This window comes from Bubalus kerabau, chromosome 4, assembly GCF_029407905.1.
Source record: "Bubalus kerabau isolate K-KA32 ecotype Philippines breed swamp buffalo chromosome 4, PCC_UOA_SB_1v2, whole genome shotgun sequence".
NCBI lineage: Eukaryota > Metazoa > Chordata > Mammalia > Artiodactyla > Bovidae > Bubalus > Bubalus kerabau.
The window spans coordinates 95,226,672-95,243,486 of NC_073627.1; the positions used below are offsets into that span (position 1 = coordinate 95,226,672).

Here is a 16,815-nt window from a genome sequence, read left to right on the forward strand (position 1 = left end):
TAGCCCCACTTCAGGGAGATTATGGCCCCCCAACTTGTTGACATTCACAGAGGAGGTCAGAGTTGGACAAAGATCCATATGCCATTCAACGTAAGTGTACTTGTGAAATTTATTTCAGGAAAGGCAAACTTAAGCTCCTTGATAGCAAAACACCTAAACTTAAGGAAAAGAGGCCAATTTAAAAGGCCTTAAATATTTAGTACCTCATTCTGCAGTTCTAAAGGGAGACCAAACTTCAGAGTTCTAATCCACACCCAAGCCAACTAATTTTTTAATCTAGTCAGCCTATGCTCTGTCCTAGGTACTTCGGTTAAGTGTGGGGGAGAGAGAGAGATGAGTAACATATAGGCCACACCTTGGCAGAGATGTGGCATGGATTTGCCCCAACCCCACACTGACTGGGGCCAACATCTTGTATGTATGAGAGCTCAGTCAGTATAAGAGCAAATATTGTTATGTTAACATTTTTTAGAGTAGTAATAATATTGATGGCTTAATGTGATAATTTTTTGTGTATTTAACATGGTTCAGGATCTATGCAAATATTTTACTGCATTATCTCATTTAACATACATAACAATTTAGGTCAGTACATACAATTTAATCCATACAACAGTAAGTAGTAAATACTGTTTTGTTTTTATTTTTAATTAAAGTACAGTTGATTTGCATTATTAGATTAACTTTGTGTGTATAACATAGTGATTCAGTATTTTTACAGATTCAGTTCAGTTCAGTCGCTCAGTTGTGTCCGACTCTTTGCGACCCCATGAATCGCAGCAGGCCAGGCCTCCCTGTCCATCACCATCTCCCGGAGTTCACTCAAACTCATGTCCATCGAGTCAGTGATGCCATCCAGCCATCTCATCCTCTGAAGTCCCCTTCTCCTCCTGCCCCCAGTCCCTCCCAGCATCAGAGTCTTTTCCAATGAGTCAACTCATCGCATGAGGTGGCCAAAGCACTGGAGTTTCAGCTTTAGCATCATTCCTTCCAAAGAACACCCAGGACTGATCTCCTTTAGGATGGACTGGTTAGATCTCCTTGCAGTCCAAGGGACTCTCAAGAGTCTTCTCCAACACCACAGTTCAAAAGCATCAATTCTTCGGCGCTCAGCCTTCTTCATAGTCCAACTCTCACATCCATACATGACCACAGGAAAAACCATAGCCTTGACTAGACGGACCTTTGTTGGCAAAGTAATGTCTCTGCTTTTGAATATGCTATCTAGGTTGGTCATAACTTTCCTTCCAAGGAGTAAGCGTCTTTTAATTTCATGGCTGCAGTCACCATCTGCAGTGATTTTGGAGCCCCAAAATATAAAGCCTGACACTGTTTCCACTGTTTCCCCATCTATTTCCCATGAAGTGATGGGACCAGATGCCATGATCTTTGTTTTCTGAATGTTGAGCTTTAAGCCAACTTTTTCACTCTCCTCTTTCACTTTCATCAAGAGGCTTTTTAGTTCCTCTTCACTTTCTGCCATAAGGGTGGTGTCATCTGCATATCTGAGGTGATTGATATTTCTCCCAGAAATCTTGATTCCAGCTTGTGCTGCTTCCAGCCCAGTATTTCTCATGATGTACTCTGCATACAAGTTAAATAAGCAGGGTGACAATATACAGCCTTGACATACTCCTTTTCCTATTTGGAACCAGTCTGTTGTTCCATGTCCAGTTCTAACTGTTGCTTCCTGACCTGCATATAGGTTTCTCAAGAAGCAGGTCAGGTGGTCTGGTATTCCCATCTCTTTCAGAATTTTCCACAGTTTATTGTGATCCACACAGTCAAAGGCTTTGGCATAGTCAATAAAGCAGAGATAGACGTTTTTCTGGAATTCTCTTGCTTTTTTGATGATCCAGTGGATGTTGGCAATTTGATCTCTGGTTCCTCTGCCTTTTCTAAAACCAGTTTGAACATCTGGAAGTTCACTGTTCACATATTGCTGACTCCTGGCTTTGAGAATTTTGACCATTACTTTACTAGCACGTGAGATGAGTGCAATTGTGTGGTAGTTTGAGCATTCTTTGGCATTGCCTTTCTTTGGGATTGGAATGAAAACTGACCTTTTCCAGTCCTGTGGCCACTGCTGAGTTTTCCAAATTTGCTGGCATATTGAGTGCGGCACTTTAACAGCATCATCTTTCAGGATTTGAAATAGCTCAACTGGAATTCCATCACCTCCACTAGCTTTGTTCGTAGTGATGCTTTCTAAGGCCCACTTGACTTCACATTCCAGGATGTCTGGCTCTAGGTGAATGATCACACCATTGTGATTATCTTGGTCACGAAGATCTTTTTTGTAGTTCTTCTGTGTATTCTTGCCACCTCTTCTTAATATCATCTGCTTCTGTTAGGTCCATACCATTTCTGTCCTTTATTGAGCCCATCTTTGCATGAAATGTTCCCTTGGTATCCCTAATTTTCTTGAAGAGATCCCTAGTCTTTCCCATTCTGTTGTTTTCCTCTATTTCTTTGCATTGATTGCTGAGGACAGCTTTCTTATCTCTTCTTGCTAGTCTTTGGAACTCTGCCTTCAGATGCTTATATCTTTCCTTTTTTCCTTTGCTTTTCACTTCTCTTCTTTTCACAGCTATTTGTAAGACCTCCCCAGACAGCCATTTTGCTTTTTTTGCATTTCTTTTCCATGGGATGGTCTTGATCCCTGTCTCCTGTGATCAAGGAGACAGGACAGATCTCTTCGTGACAGGACAATGTCACGAACCTCAGTCCATAGTTCATCAGGCACTCTATCTATCAGATCTAGGCCCTTAAATCTATTTCTCACTTCCACTGTATAATCATAAGGGATTTGATTTAGGTCATACCTGAATGGTCTAGTGGTTTTCCCTACTTTCTTCAATTTAAGTCTGAATTGGGCAATAAGGAGTTCATGATCTGAGCCACAGTCAGCTCCCAGTCTTGTTTTTGCTGACTGTATAGAGCTTTTCCATCTTTGGCTGCAAAGAATATAATCAGTCTGATTTCAGTGTTGACCATCTGGTGATGTCCATGTGTAGAGTCTTCTCTTGTGTTGTTGGAAGAGGATGTTTGCTATGACCAGTGCGTTCTCTTGGCAAAACTCTATTAGCCTTTGCCCTGCTTCATTCCATAGATTAGACTCTATTAAAAGTTATTACAAGAAAAAAAAAAGAGCAACTTATTGCCACTCTAAGGAACTGCTGCTGCTGCTGCTAAGTTGCTTAAGTAGTGTCCGACTCTGTGTGACCCCATAGACGGCAGCCCACCAGGCTCCCCCATTCCTTGGATTCTCCAGGCAAGAACACTGGAGTGGGTTGCCACTTCCTTCTCCAATGCATGAAAGTGAGAAGTGAAAGTGAAGTCGCTCAGTCATGTCCGACTCTTCGCGACCCCATAGACTACAGCCTACCAGGCTCCTCTGCCCATGGGGTTTTCCAGACAAGAGTACTGGAGTGGGGTGCCATTGCCTTCTCCCACTCTAAGGAACAGATCTAGAGAAAGAGGCCCAGCTGGTGAGCCAGGGCCCTGAGCTTCCTCTGTGGAGGGGTTTTGAGGAATGACTCTTGGCTCCTACTTGTCTAAACTATTCCTTCTTCCTCCAACTTCCACCCCAGAGCTCTTTTCCTTTCATCCCCGCACTTACCTCCTGACTAAATTGGTCCCAATATTGGCTTCTTTGGGCAGAAGGTATGACGTGACAGCCTGAAACCAGGGCAGGCAGTCTCCACTCTGTGGGTCTTCCTGGTTCTGATGCTGTGTTTATGCCTCTCTCATTCTCACTGTGTCTTGGGCGCTCTGTGTCCCCATCTCTGGGGTTGGAACTGCCCGTTCCACCAGACCCTCAGACATTCTTCCTTCTGGTATCTGACAAGCCACTTATCCTCAGAATCAGAGTCCAGTTGATAAACCTCGGCCACCTCTGGGTCCTGGCATACCTCCACTCCTCTGACACTCCCTCTTCCTGATCTGAAGCTCAGAGCAGCTCCCTCCCATGTCTGGTCTGACTCAAACATAGCTAATCATTATTAAGCACTGACTATATACACAGTGCTCTTTCAAAGCACAATGCAGGTTTATTTAATCCTCACAATAAACCTATAAAGTAGATATTATTATTATTTATTATTATTATTATTCAGTCCCTGGGTTGGAAAGATCCCCTGGAGGAGGGCATGGCAACCTACTCCAGTATTCTTGCCTGGAGAATCCCCATGGACAGAGGAGCCTGGTGGGCTACTGTCCATGGGGTTGCAAAGAGTTGGACATGAGTGACTAAGCACAGCCCATTATTATCACCATCCACTTTTAATAAAGGAAACTTCAGCACAGAGAGATTAAATCATTTCCAAAGCTGTCAGCCCCGGAAACTTCAGCAGCCTATGTTGAAGTTTCTTTAAGAAAAATAGCTCCACAGTGATTGATTAGAACCCTCATGGCCATAAATCCAGAATGCTAAATGGTCCCCATTCTGCCAACACTTCTTTTCCTTAAAACCTCAAGTTCCTAATATGATGGGAAAAGAAAACCTGATTGTGGGTGTGCCCCGGCTGTCTACTTTTAGGCAATCCCATTCTCCACCCTCCCCCTTCCTCAGGGGCGCCTGTTGCCACCGCTTTCCCTATTTTTCTGCTGCCCCAGGTCTTCAGCTGTTCATATGATCACTAGTGGCTCAGCCCCGCTCATAAGGTTTCCAAACAGGGGTCTGGCCCACCAGATCATAAAGGTTAGGCCCATGTATTCCAGAGGGCTGTGTCAGATGAGGAATTCTATTAGAAAGCTTTGCATCTGGAGTTTTCTAATGGTGCCTTCAGGCAAAAAAAAAAAAAAAATTAAAATTAAACCAACAACCCCTCCCTCCACTCCTCCCCACCCCCCCATTCCTGCTTTCCCCACAGCAAGATTTCTGACTTGGTTAAATCAAATTCATTAATAAGCAAGGGGGAAAAGCACTCCAGGCAGTTTACCCTTCAAAACATAAACTGTTAAAACATTTTGTGGTTACAAGCACTATGAAAAAGAATGCATTTTCTCTCGTGTTTTGTGATATCTCATAATCAAAGATTTTCTGATACATGCCGGGAACACTATGGAGACGGTCACACGTAAGGTCATTTCACTTTCAGCATTCTTTACAGTAACGGTAACATGCTTGAAAGTTTAAAATCGGCAGCTGCAATTTACCTGGTCTTCCTCTGCTGTCAGCCACTGTTTTTTTCCCCCTGAAAATATTCGCAGTGTTGTGTATGAGCCATCTTTGTTTCTCTTACAGATACCGAATGCCCTTGTGTGTGTGTACCCAGTTTGTTCAGCTTTCTCCTCCCTCCATTTTTCCCTCCCTTCCTCCCCACCCCTCCTCTCTCTCTCTCTCTCTCTCTCACACACACACACACACACACACACACACACACACACACACAAACCCTGTTCCCTGGTATGGGGCTGAAGTTACAGAAAGAACCCAAGAAAAGAAGTGGTTTTTAAGGTGCCTATAAGGTCACGGCTGGTTGGGGCCTGACTGGAAACGGGGCTTGGGAGGGGAGGGGACTTCTTTGCAGGGGGTTCCCAACCTGTCTTTGTCTGAAAACTGGGCACTGGGCCAGTCCCAGCCCAGCGGATTGCCTGGCCTCCAGCCCAGTGATGGATCTGACTGTCATTTCCCTACCCCCAGTGAGGGAGTAGGCAAGCTACGAAGCGGGTGGGGAGCAGAAAAACAGAGCCGAGTCTGGGAAAAAGGTAGGAGGGGCGACACTGGAGGAAGGACTCAGCTGGGGAGGTGGAGGCCTCCCCCAGTCCCAGGGCCTCTTGTCAGTCCCTGCTCCCCTGTTAGAATTCATTATGAAAAATCAGAGAAAGTAACGACTCCATCAGAAAGAGCATCTTGTGTTCAGGCAGCGAGAGGAAAGGCAGGAAGGCTGTTGCTCCATCCCTTCTAACGTTGAGACAACGCTGGTTAAAATCTTATTTTTAAAGTCTTATCTTTAAGAACTTCCTGAAAAGGGAAGCCTGCAGTCTTCTTCTTTGGGAATGAAACCTGTTGCTAAATGCTCCTCACCAGCAAGAAATTCTTCTTTACACACAACTTAAATCAAAAAACCAACCCCTCTGCATTTAAAATATGTTGCCATGGGCAGGGAAATGAGGTTCGTGACATTTAGAAGCTGACAAAAAGGACAGCTTCTGTGAACTTAAGGAAAACAGTATAGTTATAAGGACTCATCTAGTTTGATTGATTTCTTCCCTTCAAAATCTTTACACTTGGGTACTTTTTGTGAGGACTTCCCAGATGGCTTAGTGGTAGAGAATCAGCTTGTCAATGCAGGAGATGCGGGTTCACTCCCTAGGTTGGGAAGTTTCTCTGAAGTTGGAAATGGCATCCCACTCCATTATTCTTGCCTGGAAAATCCCATGGACAGAGAAGCCTGGCAGGCTATAGTCCATAAGGTCATAAATAGTCGGACATGACTTAGTGACTAAGCACAGATTGTTTGTGAATGTATTTCTCTAAATTAAATGTATGTTCGCATTCGAAGTGTGAACAATCTGACAGCTCCTCCAGACCAATTCCCCTCACCTTACTGATGAGGAAATAGAGATCCCGAGAGATCCGGCGACTAGCCCAAGATCACGCAGGTAGAAGGACTGGAGAAAGGACATGGAAAGCAGGCCCTCTCGCTCTCGCTCTTTCACTCTGGTTCTCCACCAAGTACCATGCCTTCCCTGGCTTTCTCTGCTTCAGTCTAATTCTAGCTAACTTTAAGCAATATACGTGTGTGTGTATGTGTTCCTTTTCATGACATCACCTTATATATTCTATCTTGTTATTTATCTGTAATTCACCTGTATCTCTCACTAAACAGAACTGCTTGAAATAGTGATACAGGTCTCTCCTATTCTTTCTTGAATCTTTAGCATTCAGAAAAATGACTGAACTATAGCTGGTCCCCAACCAGAGTTTGTGGGAGATCTGTTAGTGGGAGGGTGATAATAACATGAAAGCTGACACAGTAAAGTCATCAATAAATTACAAAGGAGTTACAAAGGCAATCAGAAGCCATGTTTTGATTCCATCAATTTACCCCTTTGAGGTGGGTTGTACGTATTGGTGTTTCTAGAAGAAATCTGAATGTATATATCTAACAAGGCAGTGCTGGTCAGGAGGAAAGCCGGGTAGTTGTACCAGGCTTTAGTTGTACAAAAGCCCACTCCACTTTAACAGGAGGGAACGTTTCGGAGTCTACCACGAGACAAGTGACATTGCTAACTAAGAGGAAGCCCATATACACACCCAAGAGAAGTTCTACGTGGTGAACCCCATTCAGAGGCTGGACCTCGCTCCTGTGTTCAGAAATGTTGCTCTGTAGTCGTGTCTGTCTTTAGGTCTGCATCCTCCCAGACTTCCCCAAGCCGCTTTTCCACTAGTACCATTTCAATATGACTTGCAGGCATCTGGCCCAGTGCTCTTCCTGGTGCTTTTGTAGCAGGACAGGGTTATGTGACCAGTTCTAGCCAATGAGCTTTGAGAAGAGCTTTTAGTTGCTGGTTCCAGACACTGCAGAGCTCTTTCCATTTGTAAAACAGCGAGGAGTGTTCCTGGAAGAAGTTCTTCCTTTAGCCTGAGTCTTGGAGTCAGGAGACACAGAGCAGTGAACATGGAACGCCAGCAACAGAAAAATCTTTATTCTAAGCTACTAAGATTTGGGTTTTGTTACCATAGCATAACCTAGCCTGACAGATACAATGTGTGAGTTAATCTGAGGGGTGGTAATGACCATGACATCATCGTATTGCATCCTTTGAAGGGAAAGTCATTCCCTTTTCACATTCCTCCTAGCTATTCAGATGAGTTGAGGAGAAGATTGGATTAGAAGCTATTTTGTTTTAACAGCTCTCCTACTATTGCCCACCTTCCTTTTTAACGGAGAGCTGAGCTTGGGCTCAGAATATTTGGCCAGAATTTAATTCTATTTTGTTTTCATAGATTATTTTATAATGATCTCTGGGGAACATGATCCTGTTCTTTTTTTTTAATTTATGGAATGTTACAAAATTTCCTTTGAAAATATATTTATTTAAACAAAACAAAAGAACTACCATCTCTACAGTGTTTACTATGTGACAGGCCTACTTTAAGTTTTGGGCATGTCATTACCTATTCCATCCTTGGAAGAATTTTATGAAGTAGGTACCATAATATCTCCACTTTGCAGATGAAAAAACTGAGGCACAAAGTTTAAGCAGCAGCCCAGGTTCCCCCATTTAATAAGCGGCAGAGCCACAATTCAGTTCAGGTGCTCAGTCGGGTCCGTCTCTTTGCAACCCCATGGACTGCAGCACACCAGGCTTCCCTGTCCATCACCAACTCCTGGAACTTGCTCAAACTCATGTCCATCAAGTCAGTGATGCCATCCAACCATCTCATCCTCTGTCATCCCCTTCTCTTCTTGCCTTCAGTCTTTCCCAGCATCAGGGTCTTTTCCAATGAGTCAGTCCTTTGCATCAGGTGGCCAAAGTATTGGAGTTTCAGCTTCAGCATCAGTCCTTCCAATGAATATTCAGGACTGATTTCCTTCAGGATTGACTGGTTTGATCTCTTTGCAGTCCAAGGGACTCTCAAGAGTCTTCTCCAACACCACAGTTGAAAAGCATCAATTCTTCGACGCTCAGCCTTCTTCATAGTCCAACTCTCACTTCCATACATGACTACTGGAAAACCGTAGCTTTGACTAGATGGACCTTTGTCAGCAAAGTAATGTCTATGCTTTTTAATATGCTGTCTAGGTTTGTCATAGCTATTCTTCCAAGGAGCAGCGTCTTTTGATTTCATGGCTCCAGTCACCATCTTCAGTGATTTTGGAGCAAAAGAAAATAAAGTCTCTCACTGTTTCCATTGTTTCCCCATCTATTTCCCATGAAGTGATGGGACCAGATGCCATGATCTTAGTTTTCGGAATGTTGAGTTTTAAGTCAGCTTTTTCACTCTCTTTCACCTTCATCAACAGGCTCTTTAGTTCCTCCTCACTTTTGCCATAAATGTGGTGTCGTCTGCATATCTGAGGTTATTGATATTTCTCCCAGCAATCTTGATTCCAGCTTGTGCTTCATCCAGCCTGGCATTTCCCTTGATGTACTCTGCATATAAGTTAAATAATCAGGGTGACAATATACAACCTTGATGTACTCCTTTCCCAATTTGGAATCAGTCCATTGTTCCATCTCCAGTTCTAACTGTTGCTTCTTGACCTGCATACAGACTTTAGAAAATCTGTTTCCACAATTTGTACTCTGAGAGTTGATTTAAATTAAAACAAAAACAAAAACAGAGATATCCCTTTTGTTTTGTTGGTATGTGCCCATAGCAAAGAGTATGAGGGTGGAACATGAAAGATAATGTTTCAGAAACCTCCTTTTGGCCTGCGGGAAGACATGTTCCGCACCCTGCCAAAGAGTGATCTTTGACCAGATTCACCCACCTGTATTCCTGGTCAGGCCAGAGAGCAGGCTCAGGGATTCAGGGCAGTACTTCCATTGCCATGGAAGGAAAATGGACTTGTGAGAGCTTGAAGGAAGATAGAAGGGACTATGGTCTTCTCAGGTGGAGCTAGTAGTAAAGAACCCGCCTGCGAATTCAGGAGACATAAGAGACTCAGTTTCGATCCCTGGGTTGGGAAGATCCCCTGGAAGATGGGAGCAACCCACTCCAGTATTCTTGCCTGGAGAATCCCATGGACAGAGGAGCCTGGCGGGTCCATAACGTTGCAGAGTGGGACACAACTGAAAAGACTAGCATGCACATGTGCAGAATGTGCTATAGGCGATTGGGGGGGGGGGGCGGGGAGGAGGCGGGGGTGTGTGATCGTTTGTGTCTAAAGCTTTTATCTGCAGAAATACCCCTTTTTCAGAAGCATTGGATTTCTTGGCACCCACTCAACAGATGAATTCAGTCCTTGCCACCCTATATACAGTGCCAGCTACCCTAGCCGCTCCGGGCCTCTCCATTCAGAAGGCTTAACACTGCAGTGATTAGAAAGAGGGTTTTGATGTGTTTTCTCTTATGGTTTTCAACCTTTGGGGAATATCTTGTCCAGACTACTTTTATTTTTAAAACAAAGAAATTTCTTAAAAATGCCTCCTTGAATCTTACTTAGCATGGAGCTCTCCAGTTTCTTTGGGTGGAAGAAATTAGGAAGCTAATGTTATTAGGAAGCTTTTTTTTTTTTTTTTTTTTGCATTATTGTGACTTCAAGACCTAAATATCCCAGGAAAAAAAAAAAAAGCTTTAGGGATCAATGGGTTTGAAAGAAGGCCTTTCCTTTATCAGAGCATGCTCACCCTGGCTTCTAATAGGAAGAGCAAGCCTTCCTGACTCACTCAGGTCCTCAGTCCATTTTGTTCTTGCCATATTTTTTTTGTATCTCTGCTGCCTAAGCATATTTGGAAAGAAGGCTCGTGGTGGAGAAACCACAAAAGAGGCTCAGATTCATATGTCATTTAATGCAATGTAATTGGTGGTGGCGGTTGAGGGTGGGAAATCTGTATTCATAATTGGTTAAAAGTAGGAAGCATGAGTCAACAGGCTGGGATCTCGCAGTCTGCTTACTTTGATTATCATTTCTTGACAGTGAGTCCAGTGAGTCTTATATAATACAATTTCGCCCATCAGCCAAGGAGACAATATTCATTTCATGTTCAATCACTTCATTATTGTTTCTTTCAATAATTGGAGATTACTGCAACCTCTTCGCCGGTGTTAAGAAAATGTATGTATGTAGGCAATAGATGGCAGTGTTTCCACAAATTTTAATATTGCAATGGCTCTTAAAGGCATCCTGGTGCTCAGCTCCCCTGTAGCTTGCCGTGATCGTATAGTGGTTAGTACTCTGCGTTGTGGCCGCAGCAACCTCGGTTCGAATCCGAGTCACGGCAGGAGGGGAGAGAACTTTTGAAAGAGAATAGCATGGATCCCAAGCTGAAGTCCATCCAATAAAATTTTGCAACCAGACATAGAATAAATAATAAAAATCAATAAAACATAAACCACTGCAAAGATTTTAAACTTTAGAAAGATGACATATGCAGAGTGTCTTTATTAATGCACTAACCCTGTTGCAAGTGTGTTGTGTGTGGGTTTTTTTATTTGCCTTGACGGATAATATGATAAGACTGGAGTGTAGTGGGCATGTAATTATTATTAATTACAACTACTTAAGCTCTGCTTTGAGCAGACTCGTCAAGTCTGCTTGCTTTTGAGCCTTGCCAGGGCTGTACAGTAATAACAACCCTGAATTATTTGGAAAGATATCAGCGGTAGATGTGGAAATCCTGTTTAACCAGGCATGAATTGTTGTTAGGAGGTTTTTTTTTTTTTTTTTTTTTTTTCAGGATGACAGAGAGAAAATGAACTGTCCCTTATCAGTAATTGCAGGAAACATTTTGTTTCTATGATATGAACTGGCTGTAATTTAACTTTCCTGCCTCATTGGATAATGTAAGGAGCCAGTTGTTGCTCAAAATGAGATTCTCTGAAGTGGGCATTTGGGTCTGATAAAGGGCATATTCTAAGTAGACAATGGGGCTCAAGCAATAAATAATGTCCATATATGGTGAAACTTTTTTAATGACATTTTCCAAAAGACTGGGGTTTGTATTATAAATGGCTAAATGTTGAATTAATGTGAGTAACACAGCTTTAATGGGTCTTTCTCCAGGATTTAAAAACATGAACAATACAGCCTGAAAATGTCAAATGTAAGTATGTAATAATGAAGTTTACTGCTCACTAGAAGGTATTTTTTAAAGCCTTTAGCCTCTGTTTCATGGATGGCCTATCAAAAACTCATGTTTGTTATTTATGTAACACTAAAAAGGATTTCAAATAAAAATATATGCTCAGGGTAGGCACAGATTCTATTTAGTTCTTTCAGAATCAGTGAAGTCTATTCTACAAAAATTGCAATAAATACCGCCTGTCTCTTCCAAACAAACAAACAAAAAGAGAACAGTTTCTATTTGACTTTGGACCTAGATTGACCAGGGCTTCCCAGGTGGTGAGAGTGGTAAAGAACCCACCTGCTAATGAAGGAGACATAAGAGATGAGGGTTTGATCCCTGGGTCAGGAAGATCCCCTGGGGGAGGGCATAGCAACCCACTCCAGTATTCTTACCTGGAGAATCCCATGGACAGAGGAGCCTGGCAGGCTACAGCGCATAAGGTGGTAAACAGGCAGACACAACTGAAGTGACTTAGCGTACACACTAGGTTGATAAGCCTCAGAATGTAATATTCTAAAAAATGTGTTTATTGTTTCCTCCCAGACTAACTTTCAAAACCATTTTATACTCTGAATCTCTTCTTCCTGTGGTTTATTCTCTTGCCCCACCCCACCCCACCCTTCAGGCCCGTATTTCTCAGGAATTCTGCCTCCCCATCTCCAAAGGGTCGAGCCTGGCCTCTGCTTCAAGTCTGAGTGATCTTCTCAGCTGGCTTGTACTAATAATGCTTCTAAGAAGACTGTTGAATTGCAATTATTGTTTAATTTAAAACACTTAAAAAAAATAAGCCCAAGCCAAGGTTATTTGTGTTCTGCTAGGAGACTGAAAATGCAATGAATTAATCATTTGAGGAAGGAGATTGTATCAGCCAGGATTCAGTGGTTACAAGTGACAGAAACACAACATGTACTGATTTAAAGAGAGGCATGGATCTAGGCGCAGGAACAATGGGGCTTCAGAACCAATAGGAACCAGGCTACTAAAGATGATCAAGACACACTCTCTCCATCTCATCCCATATCTGTTTCAACATGTCATCTTTATTCTCTCAAACTAACTTCTACATGGCAGAAAGTGTGGCAGGTGACAGCAAAACCTAATCTTTATACTTACAGCATTGCTGTCTGCAGGAGAGCCCCTGAGTGCCAGTACACAAAAGTCCTGGGGAAAGATCTGATTGGCTTAGTTTGGGTCAGGTGTCCATTACTGGACCAATCAGCTGCGTCCACAGGGATAGAGTGATATAGCACAAAAGGTGGCCTTCCCTTGGTCTTGAGGCCAGTCCCAAAGTGAGGAAATTGCCAGCTCTGGAGCCACCTTACTATTTTCCCTTTGCATTACTTGATTCACCATTTGGTGGCTGTCTAATCCAACAAACTCATGAGTTCAGTTCCCAAACTATTAACATCTCTAGTGACTTGTGAAGAAAGAAAAGCAGTTGGGGAGTGGGTAGTGGAGGGTATCAGACTTTCTGGACTCACTCTGGAGCTTAGGGACATAGTTGGAGGAACTGCTTGAATAAGAGAGCATTTTATGTTCTCTCTCCTCTGTGTCCACCAAAGGGGGCCTTCTTGCCCCAATTGACTGCTTTCCCACCTTGGCCAGATGAGAGCATGAAGTCTTCTGACAAAAATCCCCTTGAACTTGGGCAAGTTACCTAAGTACTCAGAGTAAAATAAATGAATGAAGAGGAGGCAGTTCATGCAAGAATTAAAAGAATAATGTACAAACAAATAAAAAATATAGTACTGAGGCTGGTAATACAAATTCAACACTGGCATGTAGTAGGGTTGTAACAATATTTATTCTTATTCATTCAAGGTGCCTGGTGCTCTCCTCCTCCATCAACCTCCATTGGTAGAAACTCTAGAGTGAGACTTCCATTAGGAAACAGGGTCCTTGCCACGGTTTCAGAAATTTTAAAAAGTGATAATATAGACTCTGAACCAGGGGTAGCACAAGTCAGAATCCACTAAGTGACCAGATCTTTGTTCAAGTTTACCATCCTGGTTCACTCCTCTTCACATGTTACCATGATTGCAGATCATAGAAATTAGGACTTGTTTTCATCAACAGAGAGTTTGCTGACACTGGGTTTCCTATCGTGCTTTCTTGCTCATGTTAAAATAAACTGAATTCTAATTCAAAACCCATATCAAATTGGTTTTCAGAAATGTTAAAGCCTGAGTGATCAGAAGAAATTCTAAGTTTTAATTATATTAACTTCAAGACAATATCTGCTTTTAGTTTTTTAAAAAGCATTTTACAAATATCTCAATGGACCCCATTGTTGCTTCCATGCTCACATTGTCTGCATTTTATACCAAAGCCCATACCTACTGGAGGAGGGCACGGCAACCCACTCCAGTACGCTTGCCTGGAGAATCCCTTGGATAGAGGAGCCTGGTGGGCTATAGTCCACAAGATTTTAAAGAGTCGGACACAACTGAAGCAACTTAGCAGGCAGGCATACCTTCTGATATAGAGTGACTCTGATCTAATCTTTCAAAAAATATCTCTCAAAAATGTCAACTATATGACCAGTGCAAGTTCCAGGCATGAAGCAAGGCACTCAAAGCTGGTGCTCTGGGACAACCCAGAGAGACAGGGTGGGGATAGAGGAGGGAGGAGGGGTTCAGGATGGGGAGACACATGTGTACCAGTGGCTGATTCGTGTCAATGTATGCCAGAAACCACCACGATATTGTAAAGTAATTAGCCTCCAATTTTTAAAAAAATTAACCAAAAAAAAAAAATAGTCAGCTATAAAGGATTACAGGACAAAGGTAAGCCATTCACAAACTAGAGTCCCTGAAAACTTTTTAACTTTATGGATGAAATATTGTACTCTAAAAGAATCCTGGTTTGGATCACATGGTTTTGGCAGCTGTAGTTTTCACCAATCAATGACAGTGTTATTGCCTTGTTGTTGTTCAGTCCCTAAGTCATCTCCCTCTCTTTGTGACCCCATGGACTATAGCATGCCAGGCTTTCCTGTCCTTCATTATCTCCTGAGTTTGCACAAACTCATCCATTGAGTCGGTGATGCTATCCAACCATCTCATGTCCTGCTGCTCCCTTCTCCTTTGGCCCTCAGTCTTTCCCAGAATCATGGTCTTTTCCAATGAGTCGGCTCTTCCCATCAGGTGGCCAAAGTATTGGAACTTCAGCTTCAGCAGCAGTCCTTCTAATGAATATTCAGGGTTGATTTCCTTTAGGACTGACTGATTTGATCTCCTTGCAGTCCAAGGGACTCTCAAGAGTCTTCTCCAGGACCACAATTTAAAAGCATCAAATCTTTGGTGCTCAGCTTTCTTTATGGATCAACAGTCACATCTGTACATGACTACTGAAAAAAAACTATAGCTTTTATTCAAATTGTGAAATGATTTTTCTCACTGAAAAGTCAGGAAAATTCCTTGTACTTCTTTTCTTGGACATCAACTATAATAGCAAGAGGAAGTGTTAATTCTCTGTATAAGCTATCTATGTCCATCATGTTGGTGTGGAGAAGGCAATGGCACCCCACTCCAGTACTCTTGCCTGGAAAATTCCATGGATGGAGGAGCCTGGTAGGCTACAGTCCATGGGGTCGCTAAGAGTCGGACACAACTGAGCGAATTCACTTTCACTTTTCACTTTCATGCATTGGAGAAGGAAATGGCAACCCACTCCAGTGTTCTTGCCTGGAGAATCCCAGGGACGGGGGAGCCTGGTGGGCTGCCGTCTTTGGGGTCGCACAGAGTTGGACACGACTGAAGTGACTTAGCAGCAGCAGCATGTTGGTGTTTCTCTATAGTAGGCCCGTGGAGTTTGTTCAAATAAAATATTTTACCTGTGTGACTGCAGTTGAGTAACTAAATATTCAAAACTCCATATGCTTGCTTTATTACCATAAGCTTATGGCTTTAGCTGAATGCCTCCTTATTGCTCTCTACAATATAGTAAGCCAGACTGATCTTTTTTTGTTCAGACCCTATCTTCTTGATCTCTACCACTAACCTGTTGAATTGAAGAGAGTTTATATTCCAGTCTTTTTGATTCCATACTTTAGTGAGTGTCCATAAATAAAACAAATTCGCATTTTCTGATCAAGTCATTAATTGAACAGTCTCCAATAAATGGGCTCGACCTCTATCTAGTCCCTGATTATAAAGAAGGTAGTTTGTTTTGTGCAATAAAAATACACTAACTTATAGAAAATGATTTCTTAGAACCAAATCAAAATAGATGGAATTCACTTTCAGGGAGCCTTGCAGAGCTAGGATGTGACTGCCATCTCCTCTGTGGGGGCAGGAGGTCTTAAGGCCCAACTCATTGGAGCAGCAGTGTCCCCAGGAGTGGCAGCTGGTGGTGACTTGCAGATAGAGATTATTTATCCACCACCGGCTGCTGCAACTTCATCCATGGGATCCGGACACAGAGAGTTGACATGCGGGCTGTTTCCAGTCTCTATAGCTCAGCCAGTAGGAAGTATGAGTGAGACATCTTTCCAGTGCCCCTACCTGTCCTAAGGTATTGTGACTTATCTCAATCATGTCACCCTGAAAAGCTGAAAATCTGTGGCCATGCTGGAAATGCTAGCCTTCCTAGGAGCTGACTTGTGAAAGAAAATTCCCACAAAAGCTGAATCAGAGAGAAAGTTTTTCTGGGCAGGTGGGGATTCAAATCCCACTGCTGCTGCTCTGAGAGTTTGACTTTGCCCCTGATCTCTCTGTGCTTCAGGTGATTAGCAGAACAGGGGGAATATGAGGAGGCAGAGAAGGCAATGCATATCTGTGTGACTCCTGGTGATATGACAGGGTTTCCTTCCATCCCTTCCCAGGAATGCAGTTTTTGTTCTCTTGGTTTTTTTAACTTAACAGCATTCAAAAGTCAGCCCCCCAAAGCAAACCAAAAAACATGCCTTGGATGCGAACTCTGATTGTCAGAAGTTTTAACACACTCATGTCTTCACCTAAGCCCTGGCTTTTGATTTCAAGTCACATTGCCATCAGAAAGATGAACTCTTTGTTTTCCAGCCTGTTTGATAACCAGCAGAGATTGGCAGAGAGGTCACCAAGTGAC

The 16,815-nt window shown here is 42.8% G+C and overlaps 1 protein-coding gene and 1 non-coding gene across 18 annotated transcripts in view; both read left to right on the forward strand.

The window, feature by feature from the left end:
- The window catches only part of NFIB (nuclear factor I B), a 517,914-nt gene that overhangs the window by 95,010 nt on the left and 406,089 nt on the right, over positions 1 to 16,815 (forward strand). The gene's annotated exons all lie outside the window — the stretch shown is intronic.
- TRNAH-GUG (transfer RNA histidin (anticodon GUG)) lies at positions 10,831 to 10,902 on the forward strand. The gene has a single exon. It is a non-coding gene; the product is annotated as a tRNA-His (tRNA).